At 34.6% G+C, this 16682-nt stretch overlaps 1 pseudogene; it reads right to left on the bottom strand.

The window, feature by feature from the left end:
- Positions 1 to 260: 260 nt before the first annotated feature.
- LOC110871383 lies at positions 261 to 1112 on the bottom strand (annotated as a pseudogene).
- Positions 1113 to 16682: the final 15570 nt, after the last annotated feature.

Here is a 16682-nt window from a genome sequence, read left to right as displayed (position 1 = left end):
GTTTCAAATATCTGTGAACCAAGATTTTCTTCCCCGCTTCCCCTTCGTATTATATCTCTTATTTTGTAAATGTATCTTAACTCCAAATATCCTTTTATAATTCATAAACTTTCATTAGTAACCATTTAATCTGTATATGTAATACAAAGGTTTATAGGGGATATCATTTTTGTAGCATAAAAATTCTTTTTAAATCAACTTCATAGCTCCTCATAAATTACACTGCCATGATCACTCTAAATTCATCACAACATAAATTGCACATCTCTTTTTGTTGCTCTTATACGGCTTTAGACAATTAGAACTATTTTTTAAAAAGAAAAAAAATATTAATAACAATACTAAGAAATTAAATCTCATATACCAAAAAAAACCATTCTTAACGCTTCTCATTCGTCTTTGGTGAGTTTTGAACCAACTGCTGATGAAACGGCGACGCACGTGTGCTACTTGATATCGATAGGCTTCTAGGATGCTGTGACCCGTTTCTTGAAAGCGACCCGTTTGAAACCGGGCCCTGTGTCGGCCATTTGGGCTCGACCCGACCTGTTCAGATTGGACCGTCTGGAAGTAAATAGATGAGCTAGCCATGTCCTTTAGGGCCGGCAATGGCTTTAATGACTCAACAACTTCACTCATGAGTGATCTGACCTTTGAGTCTCGGCTCAGGCAACGGGCTGCTAGCTAGGCCGCTTTCTGGGCTCCCTTTATAGAGAAATGACCCTCGAGACGTGGGTCTATTAGCTTATAAAACCGCCTCCTCTCTCCTAAATGTGGTCGAGCCCATTCTACGAGATTGTGCTCACCGTTTGGACGGTTTTTGTCCATTGACCTTCTACCAGTCAACATTTCAAGTAAAACGACTCTGAAACTATATACGCCACTCTTTGCAGTAAGATGTCCTACATGAGAAAACAAATAACATAAGTGATTCAAACGTTAAAGAAACAAGAAACACAAAAAGTCAAGAATAAAAAGTAAAAAAGTCAAACCTGTCATTACATATTCCGGAGCTGCGTAACCGTATGTTCCCATGATTCTAGTAGAAACATGCGTTTTATCACCCTCGGGGGCGTCTTTAGCAAGACCAAAATCAGAAAGCTTTGCGTTATATTCCTGGAAAAGAATCGTTAAAAAGATGAACCTGAAAGCAAATTCATGAAAAGTCAAATGCTTGATGAGTTAGTGTTGCATACAGCGTCTTACAAAATGTTGTTTTGAAATCACCATAAATCATGGATCTTTTTGCGTCTTCATGTAGAAAAGCCAGTCCTTTTGCAGCCCCGAGTGCGAATTTCATTCTGATTGACCATGGTAGAGGTAATGATCCTACAAAATTAAGATCATACGTAGCGCCACAAGGGGCGGTATGGATGAGAAAAAGAGGGGGCGCGACCTCTATAACGGCGGTATGGGGGAGGTTTCAAATTTTGGACCAATAAAAAATTAGTTAGTGTTTTTATAATTAATTAATAAAAACAAAAATTAATAATTAGGTATTGATGGGTAGGGGCTTTATGACTACGGGCTCTAGTGATATAATGCCCCATAAAGCCCCTGTGTGACGTGGCACGACACGACACGTGTCGCATAACGCCCCACAAGGGGCTTTATGACTACGGATAGCCTAAGAACAATTTAGAATGATCACCAATAATTAGAGAGAATAAATGAAATCTGCAGTTACAAACCTGCATGGAAGTTGGTGAATGGATATGAAAAACCGTATGATGAAATTCCGTATAAGCATTCGAACATGCACTGGTTCTTAAAAGCTTTTCACGCTTCTTACTTCCAAGAAATGCAACATGCTCAATCATATGTGCAATGCCTTGCTCATCGTCGTCCTCGTCAATCGACCCCGCATGGATCTCCATGTGCGCTTCAAATATGGACCATTAAGATTAACATAAGTCACAAACATGATATTTACCTGCATTTTCAGCAAGACATTTAGTGTCTCACGAACTAACAAAGGTGACATGTACTTGAGCGCTGCTCCTAATGCCTGTGCACAAGTTTCACTCACGGGAGCAACAACTTGATCAGACACATAGTCCCCAAAACTGCAAAAAAATAGCAATTTAAAATCTTCAATTTTTAAAAAAACGTTATTCAAAGTCGAGAATAACTAACAAAAGTTGAGAAGTAATATATCTACCGATCTAGTGAGAGCACATACAAGAATCGAATTCCACAATCCTAAAGAAGTTCTATGTTTTTCACCGAAGAGCTTCTAGCCCTCTTAATCAAATTTCTTAGCACACTATTTTGTGGAGGACCGTCGAGTACATCCACCTTCTCCACCAAATTTTTATTATCACAATTATCTGTTGTTTGTGCCACGTCAGCAGTAGCTCCAGTAGGTGGATAGGATACAATGTCCATACATGATTGTGACTCAACTTTAACAGAATTTACAACTACTTCACCATTTGCCTGTCCAGCAGACAGATTGCTATGGGTATCAACAAACAATTTATTCCTAACAGGGTTGGCATCCGTGCTGGTGGAGGTGGAGACCGGTATATGCATCGGATCAAATGATGCATCTTCAGATTTCTGTCTTTTAAGGTCTGGCTTCGTTTCATCTGTCCCGACTTGCAACACGGATTTGTCAGAGAACGCACTTGGGGTAGATTTGCATATAGGAAAGCGTTTTCTCCACCCATGATGAAAGCAAGAGAAGCGTGTACATTGATCTAGCAATGGCCTTTGAATCACTGGCTTATCCAATGGAAAAAAAAATTATTCTCAGCAATCTGTAGCAATTAAAGCAACATATAAAGTACCACGGTAACAAAAACCTTAAAAACGTCAAAAATCAAACGGTAAAACAAAAGGTCGAATAAACCACTACCTTCAAGCCGCGTTCAGGTTGCTCAATATGATCCTCCTGCGACCCGTTACAAAAACCCTAAAAAATGTCAAAAACCAAATGGTTAATCTACATTGCTTGATCAACAAACACTAAAGACACTTGTTTGAAGAAGAAGGTTGTCCTGACTCGTTAAAATTGTTTAATCCTGAAAGAACCAATTAAACATGAAGTTAGTAACATAGTCAATACAAAATTCGTGTTAAGGCATCACACAACTTTAATTTAACAAAGCCACATAAGAAAATCACCTTTTCTTACCGAAACCCAACTCCAAATCGGTTCAATATAACTTGTCTGGGCAAAAAGAATCACAGAAATCATCAAACTATAGCAGATACAAAACGATATTGACTCAAATAACACATGAAAAAACTCGTTCTCATCTGAAAACTATGTTCTTCCAATCCAAAAATTTTTACAAAATTTCCAAAACAAACGTTTAACAACTACAAAATACAAGTTAAAACCTATAAATCATGAAACCAAAACAAATTTGCCCTAATTTGTGCATACCTGGTGAGACCTAACGGCGAAGCGAGCAACAGCACCGGTCGCCGGAGTATCAGCGGCGGAAATTTCAAGCAGGTCAACAGATATGGGTGGAAGTGTGTGGATTACTCTAGATGGATCTGGATTTTGTCTCTGAGAAGTATAAATGGTTTCTTAAGAGAAAATGGGTGGCCATATTTGATTCCTGAATTCAAAATTTGAAATTGCAGAGAAAAAGGAATATTCAGGGATAGGTTTTTGGAAGCTTTTGGTGTCATGGAGCAAAGGGAATTCAAAAATTGAATTGGCCGCCCAAAATTTTGTTGCTTTATCAGATTCAACATTTGTGCTTTAGTTGGTTGTACAATATGCTTTAAAGGCTTGTAAATGACAAATGACCATTTCTATCCTTCCTATATGCTTATTAATATAGTATAGATATATATATATATATATATATATATATATATATATATATATATATATATATATAAACAAAAACAATCCATTACATAATCATTTGTCAAGTATACTACAAATATTTCAACGTTAACAAAAAAAAAGAATTGTTTGTCAATACATCGTCAACACCTAAAATACGATTTGTCACTTAAAAATAGAGGTAACTGCATAAGTCGACCAATCTTCGCGAATGTCATCCATATCCGCAGCCGAGTATTCTTCTACTTCTTTCCCGACCTGAGACAACAATTAAATAAAATAAATCGTAAAAATCATAATTTAATCCTAATATATGAATTTAAACATTTGTTTGGATATATAACAACATGCATAATTTCATGTCCTTAAACTATTTCATACTCAATAAGCATATCATGTCACATAAGTCCATATATCAAGTTTTGTGACTAAAACTATTTAGAACTCAATAAGTATACCATGTCCCTTGGGTCCCAAAACTTGACGTATAACAAGAGTTAGCAAAATTAGAAAATAGAAACACATACCTCAATACATAAGAATTGTTTGTTCTTTCTTCAAAAAAAAAGATCTTCAGTTAGAAGTTTACTTGACCCGCTAAGGATCTCCTTCTCATATTTTGTCCAGTATCAAACAATTACTGACATGAAATGGAATCATTAGCTAGAAACGAAAATCACAACACAAATGGAATCTATAAATTTAAGAATTTGTTTGGATATTTAATTTCAAGACTAACGGGCATTGAAGTAAACCAAGATCCCAAACATAGAAATTCTCTAATGCTGCACAAGAACAGTATTGGTGTTGCAACGCTCGAAATTGTGTGTCTTAGATATCCTTCATTAACACTGCACTAGATTTAGTTATATAAAATCTGACACAAAAAATGAAAGATTAATGTGGTTGAAAACCATATATAATTATGTTTTATGAACTCACCTGTATAGAAAAGCAATGTTTTATGAACTCCCCCGTATGGAAAAGCAGAAAGGACAAAGTATTGACAAAAGATTCAGAAATATTATGGTCCGATAATAGGACTTGAATCATTTAGCACCTTCACCTTAAAAAAAATAAAATAAACAATAAAAAACACCCAACTAATTCAGTTATAGCAAATCAAGAACAGCCATTAAAACTGTATGTGATTTCTTATCATATAAACAATTTTGTCATTTAATTTATGAACTCGGAGTATTTCGAAACTGAAAAAATTAAAAAAAAAACCCTAATTTTTTAAAAAGTTTCTAATCGGCATTTCGTCGAACTAACAGACGGAAAGAACACTGTCAAAAGGATGGCCGTCTGGTTGAAACTGAAAGTAGCAAGAGACGTCGGAGGTCTCCGTTCATGAGACAACCGTGGGGATTAATTCCAACGAAGTATTTCGAGCATCTTTCTTCAGCAAGTTTATATCTTCCTGCAATTAAAACACTAATAAACACCAAAATTTAGAAAACGAATAGAAAATTTGATGAAATAGTGGATGAACCAGTAGATGGGTATGAGTTTAGATTGAAATAGCGGGTGTGAAGTCTTGATTCTTGAAGAAACTTGAATTAATTTGTGCGTATAGGAGGGAACTATAAAAATTTTGAATTAATTGGTGAGCATAGAGAGAAATTAGAAAACTTTTGATATGGAAATCAAAATTTCTAATAATTTTACCATTGTATATTGTTTATTGTTTATATTTAAAAAACCAACCTAATAAATATTACTTTTATTATTATAATAATATATAGTTTTTTAGCACTTTTATTATTTTAATATTATAATAATTATTATTTTCTTTATTATTTTTCTCAACATTAATTATTTTTTTAATCACAAGTTGGGATAAATGTTGTTCGGTATCATTTGTTTATCCCTATTTTTCTCAAGGATGATTTTGACAAAGGAGTAAGACGTCGGATGAAAATGATAAAAAAATCCAAAAAAAATGAAGGACTGTATGATACAATAAGGTTGTTTTTGATGAAAATGACAAACATACCCAAACCTCATGGACGATTTTAGCAATTTACTCTAAATAAATATATTATATGTTTTTAAAAAAGATAGTTCAGTCATAAATAAATATATAAAATTATAAGAATTATCTAAAGTAATATTATTTATAATTATTGAAAACATTATTATTTATTTTCTCTCCCTATACTTTATTGTGAAAATGGTGTCATACTGTAACACCCCGAAAATATAAAACTTTATAATAAATTTTAAAGATTTAAAATAAACAAAGGTAAACCAACTAGGAATAAATAACCTAGTTAGTCATAAGGCAAGTAGTAACAAGGAAACTTGGTTAAAACATTGAAAATGTAATTTGACAATAATAGGAGGGCTAAAGGTGTTAAGTTGGAAACTTGGTTTTTATAAAACAAAAATCAAAAACCCAAACACACACTTATGTGTGTGTCTGGTCAAACTAAACACATGGGCGACACAGGGTTCCCCCACAAACCCTAGTTCTTGCATACAACCTAGTGAATCGTACGATAACACCTCCTAATGCACCATGTTTGACTTCATATTGGATCTAAAGGGTTATAACAGGATGTAGTAAGTCATAGTAGATCATAATGTGCAATTAATAGATCATATATGTTTTAGGTGAAGAGTTCAAATGAGAAGAATTTTTTTTGTAAGAATAAAAAAGAAGAAATTTCAACCAATAAGAATGCTTTATTTTACTTCATTTAATATAAGCATTTAGTGTTACTATAAGGGTACATTGGTAAATCTACATAGATCATTAATTTGTAGTCTTTCTCTTTAATAGCTAACTACATTAAATTTTTTGTAACTTATTTTCAAAAGATATATTTTTTCAACAAAATAAAATAAAATAATTTAAAGTGTAGGATAAATTATGAGTTGTGTAGTATAAATTACGAGTTGTGTAGGATAAATTTCAACGTGTAGGATGAATTTCGAAATATGTAAGATAACTTTTGATGTGTGTAGGTAAAAAAAATTAGTGTGGAGGAGACTAGTCTTTATGACTAATTAATTAGTCAAAAATGATAATAAATGAGATAAGTGAAAAAAAACTATTTAATGTTTTACAAAATTACCCTTTGTTCTTTTTCTTCTCAATTAATTTTTCTTCTCAAATGAAACTTCTCTATGTTATAGTGGGTCTTAACAGTCATGTTGGGTCTTAATTGTATGTGATGAATCATACTAGATTATAATATGCTAAATAGATCATACATGTTTTAAAGAACCATATTTATCATTTACCAATTTACGTGCCGAGTTACTTTAATGACGTGTCAAGTCATAATATTTTTTAATATATTATAGTTAGAGCATCCCCAATAAGGGGTATTTTTTTCTCATTTTTTAGGGTGTCTAGTTGGCACATGTCCAACCAATCATCTTCTTTCTCTCACTTGCCCCTCTCACAAACACATTTCTTCTCTCTCCTCTCTACAATCACATAACTCACACCCATCCATTTTTTCTCATTCTTCCTCACCAACATCTTCACACCCTCTCTCCTCCACCTCACACCCTCTCTCCTCCACATTACTTTCTCTTTCCCTAAAAACACCAACATATTCCCTTATTGTGGATGTTCTTATGGTAACTAAAGTCATATTATCTTTTAATATATTATTATAGTTATGGTAACTAAATGCCTTTTCCAATAAGAAGACTAATTAATAAATTCTCTTTGATGTAATTTTGATTCTCAAAATCATCAACCTCCATTAACTAAATTATTGTCACATCACTGCTAGATCACTATCACATAAGAATTTGAATAATAACTAAACATTTAATAACTAGATACAATGAAATAACTAAAAAAAATTAAAGAAACCATGTGATTGGTTGGAGAACACTTCGCCCACATGCAACACCCCCTTCACCCGTTAATGAAATGGCGATGGCAATGGATAAAGGATGAATGACATCCCATTAATAAGGTGTTGTGGAATAAGAATGAAAACGGTGAGGTGGCAACGATGATGTGGAATTAGCACCATTCCATAACACTTTGTCTAATAAAAAATCAAACACTATTTAATATTTGAATGGAATGGACAAGATAGTAAACACGATATGAAATCGGAATTGATGACGTGTCTGTTAAACTTATTTATTCTAAAGTTTTTTAAAGAATATATGTAAATAAGATATTTTTTTATTAAAAGTAATCTTTTACTCCATTTATTGACACATTATTCAAGTTACCTATTATTTTAATAGTTATACGTTTGTGATTGACGAATCGATTTCAACATCAATTTCGGTTTTTGTATTATCGATATGGTTTTTGCTCGATGTAAAATATGCTTCGATATCGTTTTGGTCATATATTTTGTGGTCGCTATACCGAATGTCAGTATCACACGAGTATTGTAACGAACTGAATCAATACGGATCGAATGTTCGGCGCAACGCACGAGGGATTTCACAAGTACTTTTAGTTTAGAAAATATAATGTCTTTTATGACGCTAAAAAGATGACACATAAAAAAGTGTTGTTGTAATTTGTTGAATTTTGTGAACCATGTCATTTTTTCTTGACACACGCTTTGAAATGTCATAAAATGGTCTTGTTTCTTTTTTATGACGTTAAAACGATAACACAAAAAAAGTGTCATAAGTTTATTGAATTTTGTAAACCATGACATTATTTTCTTGACACATGCTTTGGAATGGCATAAAATAGTCTTGTTTTTTATTAATGACACTAAAAGATGACACACAAAAAAGTGTGTCATAAATTTATTGAATTTTGTAAAGCATGGCATTTTTTTCTTGACACACGCTTCTGAATGTCATGAAATGAGCGTGTGTCATGGTTTGCGTGTCAAGATAGGTGTATTTTCTTGTAGTAATTACATCATAAAGTCTAATATATAAGTCACTTTAAAATAGATTTAATTTAATTTCAAACCACTGCCTTGTGTATTCAAATGTTAAAGGTCTGGCCCACACTCCAAAGGGCAAACCACTGCCCATCTACAAGAAAGTAGTAGATGGTTCCTTTGGCAAACGTATACCTAGCAGTAGATGTTTTGAAATTGCGGGTAATTTGAAATTCAAAATGCATAGGGATATGTGATTTTCAATTAATGCATGTCACTCACTCACTTCTGTCAATCATCTTCTTATATAAACGTGTTCTCTTCTTTTGTATTTTCAAACCACATTTCTAATGTATCTCTCCCTCAAATCCCTTCTTCTCAATACTCGACATTTGTTCATAAAGGATAAGAGAAAACTGAAGCTTTCTCTGACCCACTTTCAGAAAAAAATTTGGGGATATGTGGTTTGCCTTGATCATGGTAATGTGATATATATGATTATGTTTGTTTTTGTTTTTGATTTTTACTAAAGTTTTGTTATCTGAGTTATGACTAAATGATGATGGTGAATGATCTGCTACAGATGATGATGATGATGATGATTGTTCTACGGTTGTCTCCAGTATCATTGTTCCAACATTGTTTAAAGTATGTGTTTTTTGTTACTCCAAATTTGAAATTTTGAAGTGATATACTCTAATTCTCGCTTTATATTTCAGTCTAATCACAGTTGTTTAAAATTCATACAATCTGTTGCGGGTTATTATAGGTTTGTATTAAAAGAAGCATAAAGTTAAATTAAACACAAAGAAAGATTATTAAATGTACATTTAAAATAATTTTTGCTTATGACTAAATGGTGATTATATATGACTATGGGCAAATGATGATGATGTAGAACCTGTAGTAGTTCCTACTAAATGCAAGAAAGGATCTGCTACTGCTGTAAGATAAGATTTTATCTTACTAGAGTAATGGTCTTTCCTGCCTTTTTTGTATTAAAAGAAGCATAAAGTTTGGTTTAAAGCAGCTCTTTATGAACAAAGTTAAGGATTAAGTATATGAGGACAAGGCTACTCTTCAACAGCTGAAGAAGTGTTTTCATGTACTGCATCTTGGTCTGTTCATGAGAGATCAGGTTTCTAGAAACCTGATGTTGATGCATTGAGTACTTCCGTGGAGTTCATGGCGATTGTCGAAGATATACATTGATGGATTTTAAAGCTATAAGCACTAAATTTTAAGCTAAAAGCACTAAATTTTTGCTGTTAGGTTCGTAAATTTCTTGGTGTTGTTAGATTTTAAAGTTTCGTAGTAATTTTAAGCTGAATAAGTATTATTATGTAATTTTTAATATCATCTGATTATTGCAGATCGGTACTTTTGATGTAGAAGTGAAATTGTCTCTGAGTTTAATTAGATTATGTTGATGTTGTATCAATTTCTGTTAGTGTATAGATCTGTCAAAGTTAAAGTTTGCCAGAAGAGAACATCTGCTCTAAATCATCATCTGCTGATCTAACTGCTGTTTGACTTGCTACTGTTGCCAACATCTGTTGTTGCCTAATAGAGCTTTTAGAAGAATTTCCTCCTCTCAATTGCCAAAATCTGTTGTTGCCAACATCTGTTTGACTTGCTAGTGTTGCGAACAGGAGAGGCTTTAACAGATGTTCGCAATATCTTTGTATACCAAATGAATAGATTTTTTATCTGAGTTATGACTAAATGATGATTGCTGATGTGTCAATTTTTTATCTGAGATTTTTTATCTGAGTTAAAATACATTTAATTTCAAACTACTACTCTATATTTAAATGTCAAAGGTCTGGCCCACATTCAAGAGTGTAAACTACTGCCCATAGCCAAGAATGTATAACTTAGCAGATGTTTCCTTTGGCAAACATATACAATATCAGTGGTTTTGAAATTGCCGGTAATTTCAAATTCAAAATGCCTGGGGATATGTACTTTGCAATTAATGCACGTCACTCAATCAGTTCCATCTTATGGTAAAGGCGTCTTATAGGTAAATAAAGATGTTAATTGTAATTATAATAACGTGTTTAATTTTATATTTTTCCCATGGAAATGTATTAAAAGCCTAACGAGTGTCGCATCATATTCTTTCGTCTGACGAGGTATTTAGTCATAACCGCCTTCATTGGGTATATAAAATACATTGGGTAGAGGTTTTGATCATTACTGTTTTCATCCATCTACTTAATCATCTTCAAAAGTTTTTTGTTTATCAATATCATTACAATGTCTTTTACTTTCAAAGACACATTGGTTCACTGCAAAATGGAAAAATTTGGGTTTCAAGTGATTGTTGACGAGATTTTCACAAGGCTCAGAAGATATTGGCCATTTCAAATGTCTTTCCAAGAATTTTAATAGGGAATTGTCAAGTGATGGATTTCAGATGATGCATTTTCTCCAAAGTAGAGATTCAGTACAAAAGAAACTATTCTCCTTTAAAGACACGTCAATTGTCGTTGACGACGTAGTTGCTGGTAATTTGGATGTTGTTAGAAGCAAAACCTTATGTTTTCCTAACAATGTCCACCCTAGCTTCTTACGTATTCTATCGTCATTTAATGGTTTGTTGTTAGTTTGTAATGAAGGGATTTGCTGTGAGCTGATTCTTTGGAATCTAACTACCAGGCGCTATAAGGTTTTGTCTGATGACTACTTCAATTACAATCATGATCGAAACTCTGATACTGGTGGAATTTATTTTGATCAGCTCAATGATCTGAAAATGCTGAACATCAGATGTTACCGTAATGTAGCTGCTGCTCGTGTTTACTCACGACGTCGTGAGTCATGGAGAACAATAAATTTCGGTAGCGTAAACAATTATGGTTCAGGTGGTTATTCATGGTCTACAGGAGTTTATGTTGATAAAACCATATATTTTATGGTTTTAAATTATTGGTATCCACTAGGTGAGAGGAACATCGTTGCTTTTGATGTTCAGAGTGAGACTTTCAGAATGCTTCGTTTTCCAGAGAGTATTGTAGTCAATCCTTACCAAGGGCATTTTTTGACCATCGCAAAGAGGTTGCATTTGATTGTTATTGGAAAGTCTGCTGAGCTAACTGCTGATTTGCTCAGATATGAAGAAGAAGGCTGGATGAAGGTGTTTGTTTTAAATAATCCTCGTGTAGTTGATTATGTAGATAGGCGCCGAAGGACTAATATAATTGAAGGCAACAAGTGGCTGATAACAAGCATCTGGGGGGATATGATTGAAGTTGATCTGAGGAACAAACTTCTGAAATACCTCCAACATGTTGACAACTACAATGGTCCGAAAGGAGCTTTACTTGCCGAGACTATTGTTTCACCAATTGATTAGGAATTAGTATGTTGTATTTTATTGAATGTTGTTTGCTGTTTTGACAATTGTGGTTTTTATATAATTAGTTGTGTTAAAATTATTAACCATGTTTGTTATTTAAATTAAGTAAATGAATATTTATGTTTGAGAGTGTAAAAGTTTGTAATATTGGCAAAGGTCTGTTTAAATGATCAAAGCTCTATTATTGGGAACAGATGTTTGAAAATAAAACAGCGGTTGATACATCTGTTGACCCAAGTCAACAGATGGATGAACTTTGTATGCTATTTCGCCCATTGATTTGGAATTAGTATGCTGTATTCTATTGATTGCTGTTAGTTGTTTTGAACTTTATTTATTATATGGTTACCTCTGTTTGACACTTGTAGTTTTTATATAAATTAGTTGTGTTAAAATTGTTAACCATGTTTGTTATTTAAATTAAGTAAATAAATATTTAGGTTTGAGAGTGTAAAAGTTTGTAATATTGGCAAAGGTATGTTTAAATGATCAAAGCTCTGTTATTGGGAACAAATGTTTGAAAATAAAAAAGTGGTTGATACATCTGTTGACTTTGGTCAACAGATGGATGAAAACAGATGTTTGGAACTACTGTTAAAAAAACTGTGGTTAAAATCGTTGTTGGGTTAAAATAGTGTTTTGTGGAGGTTGAAGGGGATTAAAACGACTGTTGGGTTAAAATATTGTTTTTTTTTTTTTTGAGAAGGAACATGCTTGAACCACTGTTTATATAATGACTGTTGTTAAAGCTCAGTGTTTTAATCCACTGATAGGCTATCCACTGATAGTTATAGTCAGCTACTGTTTTCATTTTCAGCACTGTAAACTACTGATATTGATTCATCAGTGGTTTCCTAACAACTGTCATCCATTATTCATCAGAGGTTGTCACGTGGACAGTACTTAGCCGTCAGATCTTTTGTAACCGCTGCCACGTCAGCATTCACTTTTTCCACCTATAAAACCCTGATCAAAACCCCAAACAGGGTTTTAACTGTCGAGTCGAATTCAAAATTCCTTTCAAAAGCAGTTTTCACCAAAGTCTCTCAAATCACTCATCTTCTTCCTTCGTTCTTAACTACCTTTGATTTATCATGGATCTTCCATTCAAAACCCGTCATAACTACGTGTGTACACTTGCAAAAACAAGTCAAAACACAGGTTTTCATTCGGTGATTGATGCACTTTCATCTTCAAATTACAAAACTTTGTTGACCTGCAATGAAACCATCTACCTGGATACCCAACGAGAGTTCTGGAAAAATGCAAAGCTTGAAACTAAGGATAAAAAGACCTTAGCTATTACTTCATCAATAAAGGGAATTCCAGTGGTCATCACACCTCAAACCATTTCAGAGGTTTTTGAAATCAATGATCTTACAGGTAAAAGCTCTTTCCCAAAAATAGAGTACCAAACTAATTTTATTGAGAGAGGGTAGGAAGAAGAAATGAAAAATGATACTTTACAAAAGGGCAGTTTTCCACCTGCTGTGAGGTTTTTATTCCATACCCTCCTCATGCGTGTGTCAAATAAAACAACAGCTTTTAATGAAATACCATTGAAAATCCAATTCCTGGGCTATGCTATCATGGCTGAAGAAAATTTTAACTACTCTCTGGAAATTTTCGATCATATGGTTAAGAATGTTAATAAAAAATCATTTTTATTGTTTCCAAGGTTTTTAAGTTTTTATCTTCAAAAAAAATTTCAAAGGATAATGCACATGTGCTTATCCAAGGAAATCCTATTCAAATAAACAGTCTAACTTCTGAAACATTCACAATGTGACAACTCGACCTTTCGACTTCAAATGCACGTTGACCTTGATCATTTACTTTGACTGGTTGACTTGTAACTGTACAGGTGATGTGTTAATGAAACGTGTTGCGAGAGTGCATGTATGTGACTTATTGATGTTGAAAATAGAACATGGATTATTACATAACACATAGACTGATTCACCATTAAACAACTCGACGAGACAGAGTTGTGATTCGCGTGCACTCGACGAAACACTTGTGTTACGCCGAGCCCAGTCTCGCCAAAGCCCACTACGGGCCCAAATTGGTAACTTGAATATATTATTGTGAACCGACTCATGTTTCACATTTTTTTTGGCAAATAAGAAAAACCCTAGATCTCTCCATCCCTACAACCGACGGCATCAACATCATCGGTGGATCATTCGGATCCTTTGTTCAAGTTGTCATACATCTCGGTCAGTAAACGAAATCATTACTATTATTATGATTGAATATTTTTAGATTTGCATGTGTGATGCCTTGAAAATGTAACAATCGGATAAGGATCCCACATAGGTGACGACTGCTATTTGTATACTTGCGTGTGATTTCAAAGCATGTGTTTGTTATTTAAGTATTGGGTATATGCTGAGTGGCCATTGGTTGATTTGTTGGCTGATGAATGTCGGTTCAAGCAAACAAAAATAAATCGCATCACTTATTGATTTACACCAAAACTCATACAAATTGAAAAAGGGAAAAAAGGGGGGGGGTCCAATCAAATCGGTAGTAGCATTATTTCACCAATAATTTGTGCATGTGGGGTGATCGGTGTTTTGTGATAAAGTAGTAAGCCACCACTGAATTATAGGGGTCCAATGAAATGCTTTATTTATGCTAGTTTGGTCCAATAATTCATTGATGCAAAGGATAGTGTCGGCCATGATTTATTCAATTGTTATAAAATGATGGTGGGTGTCATAAATCCTCAAATGGCGGCTAGGTAAACTACAAAATAAATAATCAATTCAGTAACTTCAATCCTAGGAAAAAGTGGCGTTCAAGAGTCAGTTTGTCAAAGGAAGTATCAACCTCCGATTGGTGGGGTTGGCCGGTCAACCGAAAGCCCTTGGCTGTGGGTTTCGGCCCATATTGAGTGGCGGCTATCTTGCACGAGATTCCATCACCGGCTAATATTCTTTTGCGGTCCAATGAGAGTTGGCGGTGGGGATAGGTGTCGGCCACTAAGGCATCTAGGATATTGTGATGTTGTTGTTACTTGCTACTCGAAAGATAGTTGTTGGGACCGAAGGATAGCTATGGTCGAAAGATGACATATAGTTCGAAACATAGTTTTTGGTCCGAAAGATAATTGTGTTAATCATAGACCGAAAGATAAGGGTGGATCGAAAGATGCATGGTTATGAATGTACTTTGAAAGATGGAATGTATGCTTGATTATTTGACATGCCATGCTTGGTGATGAGCGTTAATAATTGCATTCGTGCATACTAGCTGATGATTTAATGTGAAATACTACGTGTTGTGCCATTATGCAAACTGACTGTTATGTGAACATTAAATTGCATGCGTATCATTGCGAACATGAACTGATTTGTTATACGTGCATACAATAGGACGTGATTAATTACTTGTGAGTGCATAATCTAGCATACCGAGCAAACCAAGGTGAGTTCACACTCTTACCAAGGCATGGGATTCCCGGGGTGTTGGGAATGGGATTGAAAGGTTGATTAGATACTCTATTGACACTATGACTAGACTACCACTTTACTATCCTCGGTTGTGAAGGATACCTATAGTTACGAGTAGTCTAGTGGTTATACAACGTGGAACACCACCACCAGTAACGTGGAACACCACCACCAGTAACGTGGAACACCACCACCAGTAACGTGGAACACCACCACCAGTAACGTGGAACACCACCACCAGTAACGTGGAACACCACCACCAGTAACGTGGAACACCACCACCAGTAACGTGGAACACCACCACCAGTAACGTGGAACACCACCACCAATAGAACATACAATCGGCCCAGTAGAGCCACCTGTTACAAACGAACTTACTATTACGCATTTACTTTCTGTGAACTCGCTCAACTAGTTTGTTGATCATTCTGTTACATGCCTTGCAGATCGTTAGGTACTTGGAGCTTGCACTGGAGAAGCGGGTCGTTGTGGACAAGGATCGGGGCTTTTCTGTTAAACTATTATGACACTTAAAACAGTTAACTACTACTGGTTTATTTACTATGCTTCCGCTACATTTTGAAACGATGATTTGTTTGATCACCTTTTGTATTGAATGGATGGTTTTCATTTATTTTACTTAATATTAAATGCATGTTCAATATGATTGGTGGCTTGATCCAGGTCAGTCACGCTCCCAAGCGGTGATACTCCGCAGGTGGATTTTGGGGGTGTGACAGATTGGTATCAGAGCCATTGGTTATAGAGAACTTGGTTTTAATATGGAAAAACGTTTTTATTAAAACCAGACTATAACCAAAACAGTGCTCTCAACGATCCACAACGACGCTTCGCTCCACGTGCAAGACTCAACTTCCTAGGTAATAAGGTTTATGTTTATTGCCTACATGCTAGAATTTGCATAGAACTTTGCTCGTAGTATGCTTACATTACTTTGCTCACAACTTGTTAATGCTTGAGAACACATACGTGCTTACACTCTTCTGTCATCGCACTATTCGTGAACCATTCTTACTTATGCTACCTTTACTGTTCGATCATGTCTGGACGTGTTGACATGACTCAAGCCCAGTTGACGGCTCTCATTAATGAACAAGTTGCTGCGGCACTTGCAGCCGCACAAGCAGGAGGTATAACCTGCTATTCCAGACCTATTCTAGGATGTTAGATCCTACTCTCGTGACCCAACTCTCGCG

This window comes from Helianthus annuus, chromosome 8 (genome assembly GCF_002127325.2).
Source record: "Helianthus annuus cultivar XRQ/B chromosome 8, HanXRQr2.0-SUNRISE, whole genome shotgun sequence".
NCBI classification, from domain to species: domain Eukaryota; kingdom Viridiplantae; phylum Streptophyta; class Magnoliopsida; order Asterales; family Asteraceae; genus Helianthus; species Helianthus annuus.
Note: the sequence above shows the minus strand (reverse complement) of the source record. Positions and strands in the feature narration are given on the sequence as shown.